Here is a 14,409-nt window from a genome sequence, read left to right on the forward strand (position 1 = left end):
GAAATCCAAAAGCCACTAAAACAAAAAAGACACATATCACCGATAAATGATTACTCGCAGATACTTAAGGCTTCTTCTAAGATAACAACAGCTAATAAATAAAAATGTTTTACCAGACTAAAATATCAATCAGTACACATCCAAGGGATTTAGTATAAAGACGTCAAAAACAGTCTGAGAAACGCATGTCATTGTGCAATGCCAAAATATAGATTAACAGTATCGACAGGATTCTAATCATGAATTTACATAACTGTACATATTTAGTAATATATACATTAATCTATTTTTTGAAAAAAACACAAATCAGTTTTAGTATTAAATAACGGTAACCAGTTAAATTGGTTGATTTTTTTACTTCCATAATAAGCTTTGTAAACGTTTTAATTCCCCAAGGGTACCACAAGCCCGTAGTCAGCACTTCTGTGCTGACATGAATTATCATTGATATGGTCATATTTATAAATTAACTATTTACAAAACTTTTGAATTTTTGAAATACTAAGGCTTTTCTACCTCAGGAATATATTACCTTAGCTGTATTTGACAAAACTTTTAGAAATTGTGGTCCTCAATGCTCTTCAACATCGTACTTTATTTGGCCTTTTTAACTTTTTTGGATTCGAGCGTCACTGATGAGTCTTTTGTAGACGAAACGCGCGTCTGGCGTATATACAAAATTTAGTCCTGGTATCTATGATGAGTTTGTTTATAATATCTACATAATGCAAAATTCAACTTTATATATATATGTTTTAATTCAAAGATGTGTTGATGTAAGAATTTAATGCTGTTTTTGAAAATTAATTCGAACAAAAAGAATTTAAAGCCAAATAACATATCTTACAATAACTTCACTTAATACAAAATAGGATTCTTCGCTTTCTTTCATTTCAACTATAATTTTTACTAAAACAGATGCATTCAAATCTATAGTAGATATCATCTGTTTTGTTCACAAAAAAGATCCAATCCAGACCTGTGATTTAGTTTATCAGTGTTCTAACCACTTTGGTTTGCTCTAAAGACAGTGTTTAATTACAAGTAGAAAAGCATTCTTGATGATTGAAAGTGGTCATACCTTAGCGGTTTAGTTTCTAGAGTTAGAGGGCACCTTCTGTTGAATTTAATGTTCTTTCCGACTTCTTTTACAATGTTTTATTCAGGTTACGTTTTCATTTAGGAAATGTTTTTGATTAAAAAAGACAGCGAAAACGTTTTCCCTTTTGACTGATGACTTAAAAATTTTATAAGAGGATAATCTTGACAAATTCTGCATTTTCAGGTATGGCACGTGAATATGTGTGTCTTACCATGTCCAACTTGTCTTAAATAATTATAGGTGAATCAATGGGTACATAAGACTTCTTTCAGTCTCGTGTTTAAAGGACCAAATGTAGACAGCACAGATAAAACAAGATAAGATGATTTGCACATACATTATTCATGATAAGTGATTTATTATATCAGAGAAAATTTGAAAAAATTATGCAAGGTAAGTCACATTGACATGATATTCTTTTACGGCAGTGGCATTATTTATGTTTTATCGTTTATTCTGATTTTAATTGTAAAATCGATTCCGTTGTCATATGTGTAATACTTCTGTTAAATTTAAGATTGTCAATGTGACATAAATGAATTAATGTGATTTAAGTTTATCTTTAATAGTTTGTGAAGTGCTACCATCATGACAATGTTATATGTTTTGTATCATAAATTTTGAATTTATGATTAAATGTGTAAATGATGTTATCACACTTAGAAATATTTCTAAGGTAAAATCGTGAAAGAAACTACTGTATATACATACTTTTCTCCACGTGTACATATGTTTGTGGATTTGGGTTTTACCGATGAATTTGTGTAGTTAATATCGCAGTATTTTCAAAAAAATCAAAACATGAATAACAGACTTAAAATTATTAAATGTTCATTAATTAGTATATTACTAGTTTAACAATATGAAATAAAATAAACCAAGACTATTCAAACATCAAATCAGTCGTCTGTTCGAAAGAGTGTGTATAAAATTATCATTAGGAATGGTCTGGGTAATTATGCTATTGTTCGATAAAAATTTTAAACAAATTTCTACGCAAAACCTTATCTTTTTACATTAATGTCACGGTGAAGATGTTCAATAAATTCATAGGGGAAATAGAGAGATTTTAAACTAATTCCGCAAAGTTATGAAGAAGAACGACATGATAGAAGAAGACGGGACATAAACAGGAGACCTGTGACAATGACTGGATGTGCAACTCCTGTGGCAAATCAGATCATAAAGCCAAAGAATGTCAACAACCGATGGACGATCCAGCAGCAGATCAAGATCAGAATGGTGATTCGAATGTTCCTGATAGTATACCTGAAGCTGCTAACGTTGATAACGTTCATGATGAAACTAAAGATAAGCAACCTGCAAGTCAAAGTAGTGATGATTCAAATGATGATAGCGAAGATGATGAACAACAATTAGTAGTCTCAAATGAACGTAAACAAATTACTACGAAAAATGAGCAGACAAACAAAAAAGACAAAAAGACAAATAAAAAAAAATCAAACAAAAATAAATCAAACAAACAAAAATCTGCCCAAGTCAGCTTCTCGACCCATGGATCACTATATGAACTTTAGAGATCCTAAAACTCCAAGCCAATCAACTGGGAAAAGGCAAGCAACAACACCGACCGATGAATTACATAAACGAGTAGTAGAGCCGACAAAACAGACGACAAATCCCTAACCAGTGACCTAGTTAAATTTAATGTACAGTAGTGTGTTTTTCAATGCACAATTTTTGTGCATATGTATATATGTTAGTTATATTTTTATCTTAACTGAAATATGTGAAAAAAATAATTCATTGTGTGATACAATAATATTAGATTGTATACACTCTGTAAGGAAAAATATATTAAATGTTGAAATGAAATATTTTATTTTGATTATCATGAAAACAAATGAACATGATCAAATAGTTGATCCATTGAAAGTTATTATCATCTTTTGATTAACCAAGAATCAATTCAAAACACGTGTAAATCCAAATCTGAATGGTTCCAGTATGATTGGTAAATTGATTAATTGTAGCTGCGTTCCACATCACTTAGTTGATGAAATCACTTCCTTGAAATATAAAATCTATGTTAATAAATGTCTCAATTCCTCACATACATGTACCAGAATAACTTTAAAACTGAACAAGATCGGCCATATACATGTACATTATCTCAATCAGTTCACCTGGACACAATTAGTATCAATTTCAAAGATTGGCATATTAAAAACACCACTATTGCCTTAGGTACCCAAAAACTTAAAATTAGTTCCTTCTATATAGTTCATGTATTTTTTGTTCAAGCTACTTCCACATCCATGGTGATTGCCACTCTAATATACCTGAAAAGAATTGAAACATATGTAAATAAAAGTTATTTGTTTGTTCTTTTACAATATAGTTTATATCAAACGCACACATCAATAAACAACTATTTAAGTAGGTCAATCAATGTAGTTGTCAGTGTAAACATGTATCATCTGTCAAACACAAAATATCTGCAACTATATTTAAATGTTCAAAATTATTTTCTCTTTTTAATTTGCAGTATCGTCATACATGTGACATACCTTACTAAAAACATTATAACTACAGTTATATTCATGCAGACCCTATTCCAAAAATCAACAAATTTCTCGGTTTTCACTGAATCTAAAAATAGATTACTCGATAAAACAATTCAGAGATCGATGAGAATCATGATAGCGTCTATCCTGATTATTGGAAAAGTGTATAGTTATTTGAATGATATATTTGTATATTTAAATACACTTAAGCTTTGTTATTCTTATATTAGATACATAGTATTGATATGTAAACAAACAAAATTTAGCTCGAAAGTGGTTAGCATAATCAAATCTGTTATTTTGTTTTATGTTACATTGTTATAATGGTCATTTCTTACAACTATCCTTCTTTATAATGATATTTTTATTACTATATTGTGTCTTTGAAAAAAAGAAGTTAACAGTGCATTTAACCTTGTGTATATACAAACATGTAAAGAATGTAATAAGGCAGGTTGTTCTAATAATACTCTCATTAATATGTACTATTGGGTGGGTTATTACACTAATTATGAGTACCATAATTGTACAGTTACATTTAATGTATAAAAGTGAACAGTTCCTAGGTAAAAACAATGAGTGACAATATACATATTATATCCTTAAACTGTCAAGGTTAAGGACAGAATGAGGAAAGAGAGAGATTATATTTGTGGAATAAACATCAAAAATGTAATATATTATTTATACAAGAATCCCATCTAATAGAGAAAAATGAACATATTATTAATAGTAAAGTAAAAGGTAAATTTTTTCATAGCTATGGAAGTTCCCAATCCAGAGGCGTTTCAATAATTATTAAAGACAGTTTAAATTATAAACTAACAAATGAAGTTAAAGATAATGATGGGAGAATTGATTTGATCAACATTGAAGTTAACGATAACATTTTTACCTTAATAAATGTATATGCCCCCAACATTCATACTAACAGAAATAAATTTTTGAAAAGCGTAAATAACATCATAGAAAATAATCGCTTAGGTATCTTAATTTTAGGAGGGGACATGAATGAAACCCTATTAAAGATAGATAGGAAATCAAATAGCTTTCATAAATACTACAAACCAGTAAATAGTCTTAAACAGCTCATTAAAAAAAAACAAATTAATAGATATATGGAGGGAAATAAATCCAAACAAAATTCAATTTACATGGAGAAGGAAAAACAATACGAATATAACAAGTAATCAATTCTGATATAAGACCTGCTATGATATCACATACTGATCACCAAGCCATTTCGTTAAAAATAAGACAAAATCCCCATGGCAGAGGAAGAGGTTTCTTTAAAATAAATAATAGTATTTTAATAGATGATAATTATAAAAACCATATAAACAACCTTATTTTGAAATATAAAGAAAAGGCACTCACCAGAGATTCTAGAGATATTTGGGATATCTTCAAATCTGAAGTAAGTGACATAACTGTAATGTATTGTAAATACAAGTCATCTGAAAAGAAAAAGAAAATAAAAGATTTAGAAATGAACTTACAAAGATTAAATAATAAAATTAATCCTTCAAAAGAAACTAAAGATGAAATAGAAAAAAATTTTAAAAATCTAGAAAATCTTTATAAAAATGAAGTTAAAGGTGCACAAGTAAGATCCAGAGTCAAATGGTTAGAAGATGGGGAAAAAAACACAAAATTCTTTTTAGGTGTAGAAAATTCAAGACAAACAAAAACAAATATTTCGGCATTGAAAGATAAGCAAGACAAAATCATAACAGAGCCATCAGAAATTTTAAATTAAGAAAAATGTTACTATGAAAATTTATATAAAAGTACAAATCCAGATGTTAATATTATTAAGCAATATGTTGAAGAAACAAAAATAGATCATAAATTAACTGATAACGAGAAAAGCTCTCTAGGCGGCAACATCTCAATAGAAGAATGCACAGAAGCCATTTTTAATTTGAAGCTAAACAAATCACCAGGTATAGATGGTCTAAGTGTTGAAGTCTATCGCGCATTCTGCGATAATATAAAAGAACTAGCTGTAGAAGTTTTCAATAAGTGTTATGAGAAAGAAGAATTAACAACATTACAAAAAAAAAGGAATAGTATCTTTATTGTACAAACAAAATGACCCACTATCCCTAGACAATTATAAACCTATAACTTTACTAAATGTAGACACCAATGCAAATTAATAGCCTATACTTTAGCCCAACGGTTAAAACCTGTTTTATCGAAAATAATAAATAGTGATCAGAATGGATATGTAAAAAATAGGTACATTGGTTTCAATATCCGACAAATTCAAGATATCATAGATTACTCTGAAACTTTTAATATAGATGGTGCTTTATTATTTATAGATTTTTCAAAAGCTTTTGATTCGTTAGAATGGTCATTTATGTATGAAGCTCTTTCAAAATTTGGTCTCCCGCATTCGTTTATTAAATGGGTTAAAACTTTATATAATGGTGGCAAAGGTTGTATGCTCAATAATGGGTGGATTTCTGAAACCTTTAGCATCTTTCGTGGTATTAGACAAGGGTGTCCCTTGAGTTTGATTATTTTTGTTATAGCTGTAGAGATTTTGGCATGTAGAATAAGACAAGATACAGGTATTAAAGGATTTCAAATCAAACTTGATTCTAAAACACACAGTCTTAAAATCTCACAGCTTGCAGATGATACTACACTTTTTCTTAAATCAAAACAAGAAATAAGCCTGGCATTAAATTTAATTGAAGAATTTGGAACTCTTTCTGGTCTTAAACTTAATAAATCAAAAACTGAAGGAATATGGCTAGGTAAATTAAAACATTCTAAAGATAAATATGAAAACATAAGTTGGAATAAAAGCCCCATCAAAAGTTTAGGTGTATATTTTGGAACTAATAAAGTTGAATGCAATAAATTGAACACAGAAAATATTTTGAGGAAGTCAGAAAAAGCAATTTCAAATTGGAAGAAAAGAAAGCTTACAATGATTGGGCGAATAACAGTAATAAACACATTAATTATACCAAACATAACCTTTTTAGCATCAGTAACCAATTTATCGAGAGACTTTCTGACACAATTTAAAAAACTAATATTTAACTATATATGGCAAAACAAAAATGAGAAAATCAAGAAATCTACTCTATGTAATGATTATCAGGAAGGAGGTTTAAAATAGATTGATATAGATAGTTATATAACATCAATTCATATATCTTGGTTTAAAAGGTTAACAACAGAAGAATTTTCAAATTTGAAGGTTATACCTTTATATTACTTTAACAAATTTGGAGCTAACTTCGCTCTATTTAACATGAACCCTGAAAATATATATTATCTCCCAAAAAGTAATCTTATATAAATTGAAAGAAAAATCAAACTGGATAGCAGAACTTTCTAAACTAAAATCTGCAATCAAAAAGGAATGGAAAATGATGTTAGAATCAAATCAATCAATTTCAACTAAAGTTCAAATAGACAGAAATCTTTACTTAGAAGCAAAAAATAAAGCCAAATCAATTTGCATTAATAAAATTAAAAGCTAAAGATATATGTAATTATATCAAAGGTATAGAAAGTGACACACCTATTGGCTTCATAAAATTGATAAAATATTCAATCTAAATTCTTCAAATCATATACATGATATATTAAACTTTACATTTCACCAGTTAAATGATAACAAACTAAAAATGTTTAGGTGGAAATTGATCAATTATATATTACCATGTAAGCAACTGCTTTATCAATGGAAAATAATGAAGGATAATCAATGTCATATATGTCACCAAGTAGAAAATTATGATCATTTTTTTAAAGAGTGTGAATTTTTACAAGAATTTTGGATTAAAGTTGGGTTACTACTTGATAAGATAAAAATAGGTACACGAATTTTATCAATGCAAAATTTAATACTTGGATTCAAAATTCATGACAGTTCATATTTTGATATTAATGTGTTGTTAACAATTGTTTTATTTGCTGTTTACAAAAGTAATTATGCATCAAATTTCAAACACAAGTAGATAGATGTATATAGTGTTTTTAAATTAGAATTCTTAGAATGGTATGAAAATAGTATACTCGTAGAAAGAAAATGTAGTAAATTTTTGAAAGATACATTTAAATATATCTAATTAACCGCAATGTATTTCAATAGGAGAGGTGTGCAAGTACTCATGGTACTGTAGTTGTGTGACAGGGAGTGTGAGTGTGCAAGTTTTGTAGACCATGTTTTTGTGTAGGTATATGTGTGTGTCTCTGTTTATGTGAAAGTTAAGACATTATACTCGTAGAGCAACACTATGTTTCTCATTTATGTTTTATGTATACTGTTTCTCTGTTTACACGAAACGATTGGCAAAACTTTATACAAAGTATCAACAAAAACTCATTCTTTATCCATGTTTTTTTATCATGTTAACTTACCATCAGAATGTCATCAATGATTGATATATGTTCGGTGTGAGCCAAGGCTCCGTGTTAAAGACCGTACTGTGACCTATAATGGTTTACTTTTATAAATTTTGACTTGGATGGAGAGTTGTCTCATTGGCACCCATACCACAACTTCTTATATCTATATACTCATAATGCTTCAAGTTTTAGTATTCTGTAGCGTGTACAAGTTATCGTTAAAGAAAACAAAACAGTTATTTCATTAAATTAAAAACTTACCAAATAAGTTAAGAATATTCCAACACACAAGAATGAATAAAATACACGTGTTCGAGATACATAATAAACATCTATACCACGTGATATACATTTAAAATAAGTAGAAAAACGTAAACAGAGAGAACGTATGTTTTCCAGATTTGTCGCTATGCAGAATTTGTAAACTATATCGATTGTAATATTCTATTAACCACTTTTGAAACTTATAATAAGTTTATCTTGTGAATCCCTTGGTTCATTTGATAATTCACACACAGGGATAAACCTATTTGGGATAGTTGTACCTTTTAGGGTATTTGTTAACAACCAATTGTGCAATAAACTGAATAATTATTAAAAAAAGAAGAAAGAAATGATATTAAAATCACTGGGCTGCTTTATCTAAATTATTGTCACATTAACCCATTACGTTTGTTTAGGTTGCTCATCCAATTTGTTAATATAACGAAAGTATAAACACCTGCCTCACAAACGGGAGGTTGAGCTAGCTATAAACCAGGTTCAACCCATCCTTTTCCTCGGGAAATGCCTGTACCAAGTCAGGAATATGTGAGTTGTTTTTCACTTGTTCCGTTGATTTGATTTTTTCAGTTTTTCTGGACTTCCCCTTTTGACTTTGTCTTGGAGTTCGGTTTGTTATACTTTTTTCACATAAGTTTTGTGTTCACCGTCACGGGTTGACTGAAAAGTGGTGTGGCTGTCTCAATTGACTATCGACATGTTTTCGCGATCTTCGATTTATAGATACCAGTATAATCGTCTGATCTATTATGTAACCGATTGTGCTATTCCAAATTGTGACATTCACTAGTAAACCAGCTTTGATATGAAACGGTAAATTTAAGTTTTAACATCATCTGAAAAATTTAACAATAAATTGTTTTGTAATGTATAGTATTTTAGTCAATGTTCACACTTATCCACTGCTGTAAATTCAGTACTGCTCTGAAAATTCGCTTGGATTCAATTCAGTAGTTTTAAGACATTTTAGTATGATGCTGATGTATATACGTAAATAAAAACTACTTAAAAGTTTGAACATAAACTGAACAAATAATAATTGTATGCAAGCGAATTGTGTGAACAGCACTGACTTTAATGCTTTGGATTGATCTGAAAATTGACCGAAATACTGAAAATTATTGAATAACATATTGTTCAGTGTTTAAAAAAACTGTTCGAATCAACATGACTCTTTCAGATCAAAATTCGTTTACCAGTGATTTTGATTGAGTGTGAATGCGCATGGCTGGGTTGAGCATGCATAGCGGGAAACGTGTACCCTGTCAACGCATCTGGTTTTGCTTTTTGGAGGACATATGATTCCATGAGTTTTTGTTGTTACTTCGATTTGTCTCCTTTAAAGGATTTACGAGATTTTAACATCGTACACTACTGTCGGCTTCATTAAACTTGATAAAAGAAGTAGCAGATCAAACTTGAAGCTCACTACTTAATCAAGTTAAGAATTTAGAAGAAGAAAACAATCAGAATATGAAGATATACTTATTACGATTATGGTAAGTCCAAAGTCTAAGACAGTTCTGCCTGGTGTGTAAGAGTGTTGTTAAAACAATTGAAAATGTCGAGCGACTTCCTTATTTCTGTCTGTCATGTTTACTTTTAGTTTATTGTTTTGAGCATTCATCAACCTGTTGGTTTTTCTCTTTTTAAAATTGTTTCACTTGTTCATGCCTTTCATAGCTTACTATATGGTATGGGTTATATGCATTTTTCATAGTCGTACAATGACCTAAAATTGTTTATATCCTCGTCATTTTATCTGTGGTGACAATCTGACAATCATATAACATCTCCCTATTTGTATATTGTTTTATGGTAAAACATATCCCATTTTGTCGCCATTAAAAGGCACACAGAATTGACCACCTTCAAATTTTTATTTAATAAAAAATATGTTTTTGTCACTGTCTGGGAGAAAAAATGACTGCGTTCCATTCATACTTTAACCTTTCAGTGTACAGACATTTTTGTTTTTTTTTTTTTTTTGTCGTACTCTGCTGCGATACAGGCTGTCTTGGTGACAATTGGTAACAATTCTGTCTGTACTGCTTTCCAAATCTTTAAACGTAACAATAAATAACTGCTAAGCATTTGAAGAAAAAAAATTAATGTATAATGAGTGTCAACGAACAAAAATTTTCCTTGTTGCATGGTTATGCAAATAATCTGATCAGTTTTATGCAGGTGAGACCTAGTATTGCTAGTTTCAACTCATTTCTTGTTCAACTTTGATCAGAAGTTAAGAAATGTTGAAAACACAAACAGATGAGAAGTAAAACTATCGAAGTGCTACTCTTTATAGTCTATATTACGAACAGTTTTGCCTTAATGTTGGACCCAACAAATAATATGTGTAGAACCTGTAACAATAAGACTTGTCGTCGTTTAATGAACTGCATGAATACAACTTAGAATTACAAACAAAACATTTTACTTTTCTATGAAATAGAAATAAAGAATACAACCGTTTAGTCTTCCTCATATCTTGCCTTACATCTATAAAATACCAATGAGGATCGTTTGAGGACAAAACTATATGACAAAAGAGATTATTTCATCTTTCCAGTTTTGAACTCTCCATTTCTATGTAGCAAAAGTCCAGAAGCGATTCAAATGGTGTTTATATCTCCAAATTAATAGATTTTTCAAGACTTTGCAAAAACAAGTTCGACTAATTAGTTCAATATGACTTTAAGTTAAATGGGGGATACTAGTGTAAAGAAGAAAAAGAGAGACGAAAGATATCAAAGAGATATTCACTCACTATTAAGGGGCTCAATTGATACCAAGAGGAATATATACAATCAGTCGATCAATTAAAGGGCCGCAGCTTTAATCATATCATAACAGTCCCATTTATCATCTCATCACAGTTTCAGTAAGTTTATCTAGCATATTTACTTTTTTATTATTTCTGAAGAAAAATACGATTGTTGTAAAACATGCTGCGCAAATATGCACGTTAATTATAAACCGGGTATATTACATTACAAGAGAGGTGGAAAAAACCAAAGAGATTTCAAAGTTATAAGTCGAAAAACAAACTGACAATGACAAGTGAAAAAACGCAGAATGGTCAAAAACAAACATAATTATACAAAACGCAACATAGAAAACTAAACTCTGAGCAACACGAACCCCACCAAAAACTGGAGTTGATCCCAGGTTTTCCAGAGGGTGAGCAGATACTGTTCCACATGCAGCATTCGTCATCTTGCGTATGGAAGTACACACCCGGTGATAAGTCCAATTCAGTAGGTCAAATTGGAGGAAAAGAGGACGGGATTGCTGTAACGACAATTGCAACATATCAATTGTCATCTGTGAAACAGATATTCCATAACATTAAACCATATCGGAAATGGGATCCGTAAAATATTTGAATGTATGATTGCAAATCAGCACGTAGAACTCTACTCAGTTTAATATTTTCCGTGTAAGCAGCAACCCTCTATAAAGGAAATCATGTTAGGATATGCAAGCTCTGGATTATCTTAGCAAATATGGGATATAAACCCAACATGGAAATTAAATACGCGTCGGCTGTACCAGCTTCTTAGCCAGCTGTTAACTTTGATGAGTGTTTACAATTACTTGGTCGGTGCCACAACTGATTGGCGTTTCTTCCCTTAGGATTCAAACTGCCCAGTATTTTGCACGTTAGTGTTATCATGAAATATCAGAGATATGTTCATTCCAATTAATTTATTGATCTTACAATAATCAAATACTCGGTTTTTCTACCCCCAGGCATAGATTGCTTCTGCTGTATTTGATACAATTTTTCAAAATGTTCGGTTTTTATAATCTTTAACTTATATTTTCATTTAGCATTGAAAATGGTTTGGTTTTTTTTTAAATGATAAGCCTGGTATCTACTGCTTATGACAAAATCTATTAAAAGAAGACCAAAATGATGCTACAGCTATAGTAACATATCCATGTTCATATTTGATACAAATATTCCCCAATGTTGACTATTAATAGGATGACTTCAACATCACATATTAGGAACACATGATTTCATATCTTTCTTGTGCATGTTGTTAGCAGCAATCCTCAATCAACACGATCAAGGCAATGAGGACAGAAGAGAGGCGAAAGATACCAAAGAGGCATTCAAACTCCAAGTTTGTTTAAACAAAATGCAAGATCTGAAACATCGTATCATGTAGGAGATCAATACTCCATATGCAGCCTGTGTTGAAAAGTTTGCTTACATTATACGTTATATGGAATTTTCACAGAAATATCAGTTCATTACCTTGTCAGTGTTTTATTTTGATTAATTGATAGCTAAACGTCATGTGGTAACTGTTTCATGCAAATGCAGAACATAAATACAATAGTTAGGTCATGTAATAAGGGTTAAACGAAATGAAGGTCGGAAAATTGGACTGCCACTGGAAAATGAACTTATATTAGAAAGGGACTTATTCTTCTTTGATGTATTGAGAAATAATTACGGAACGAAGGTTCCTACTGCCTCAATCTTAAGTTGACCTTCAGTGTACTTAATTTATTAATTGTTTTATGTTGAATGGCACTTTCAACAATCTTTGTTATATCATGGCGGCCAGTTCTTTTTATTGATGTAGGAAACAACCAACAACCTCTGAGAGGAAAACAAACTGGTATTCCTAGTCAATTAGGATTAGAGTCGACCACCCATTGCCACGTGCGGGGTTCGAACTAAAAGTCAGTGTTTACAGACTAGGGACTACTGTAGATTTGACCATTTTATTTACGTCCCTATTGGTCATATACTCCTCACATATTGAAGTATCTTTATATCCTTTTCCTATAAGTTCTTTAATTTAAGCATTCCTGAAGAAGGTTAATCCAGAAGTGCGCTTCGAATGCACGAAACTTAATAAAGTGTTATTTCAATGTTCCGTTTTTGTTTTCAATTCTGCATTGCCAAAGAAGAAGCCATCTTTTCACTCAAATGCAAATATAACAGACACGACTTGATAAGATAGTTAATATAATTACCTGACTCCAACGTGACGTTGATAATATTTCCATATATTTCTACTTCACAAATAACTAATGGATACAAATCCCGTCGTTTTATTCTGACACAAACCTTCCTCTTGTGTTCGGGGGACAAGTTATAGTGATTTGCTGAACTCCAGTGAACTGATAATGACAGTTAAATATATTTCTTTCTTGATAAAACCTTCCAACGAATACATGTACATGGCGAAATAACTTCAACATCAAAGTTAGATGGAGTGTCAACTGCAAATTAAAGAAATATGAGAATAAGTTGATCATAATCATATGAGAGCGTTTGGGACAACTATTCACAAAGAAAGTATAAGGAAAATGTGGTTTTATCTGTAGTTTTCTTGATATTGTATTTTTTCTTAGCAGACATGTTTCTCCTTTTTTCACATAGATTTCGGCAAATATATAGGAAATTGAACATGGACAATGTTCATCCCTATATATAAGGTGTATTTGGATGCGTCGAATATATCAATTGTTTTGGTGGAAAAAAAGTTTTATTGTTTTCTATACACAACAAATGCATCGGAAATCAGTTTATTTCCCCCCCCCCCCCCCAAAAAAAATTGCCCGATTGTAAGTTTTATTTTCCTTATTTAAGTTGCTCTTGCTTGACTCAGTACCAGAATGTCTTACCACAAAGTAACAAACTTGTGTTTTTTCGCAGAGTTGTAAGATTTCGTCTAAATTCTAAAAATTTAAAGCTGAAAACAAATGCAGTCTCAGCTTATACAATTTATGTTGGTATAACTTTTACCACGTTAGTTTTCTGTAAGAATGTATTTCATCCTCTGGATAAAAAAAATCGAATGATAAATTAGAGTTTGAAGACGTAAATATAACAAGAAAATTGAATACTTTAATTGATTTAAACAACATTTCCATTTCAAACTATTGCAATTCCGTGAATTTTGTACAGACCAGATGCGCAAATTAAAAACAAATATTTTTAATTTAGTGCGTCCAGAGCGCTTTCATGAGTTAACTGAGAAACGAACAAATCAAAACATGTCAAGGATACCAAATACTTGATGAGGTAGGAAAATAAAGAATATCCAAAACAATCTAAGGTAAAAAAAACTTCTGGGTCCTGGGGAGGGG

At 30.6% G+C, this 14,409-nt stretch overlaps 1 long non-coding RNA gene across 1 annotated transcript; it reads right to left on the bottom strand.

Moving 5' to 3' along the window:
* Nucleotides 1-2,925: 2,925 nt before the first annotated feature.
* On the bottom strand, nt 2,926-8,348 carry LOC127713029 (uncharacterized). Its single transcript, XR_007987380.1, has 3 exons — nt 8,272-8,348; nt 5,008-5,087; nt 2,926-3,405 (listed from the first exon to the last, which is right to left on the bottom strand). It is a non-coding gene; the product is annotated as an uncharacterized LOC127713029 (long non-coding RNA).
* Between the last annotated feature and the right edge of the window lie 6,061 nt (nt 8,349-14,409).

The sequence above is a fragment of the Mytilus californianus genome, unplaced genomic scaffold (assembly GCF_021869535.1).
Source record: "Mytilus californianus isolate M0D057914Y unplaced genomic scaffold, xbMytCali1.0.p SCAF_8, whole genome shotgun sequence".
NCBI classification, from domain to species: domain Eukaryota; kingdom Metazoa; phylum Mollusca; class Bivalvia; order Mytilida; family Mytilidae; genus Mytilus; species Mytilus californianus.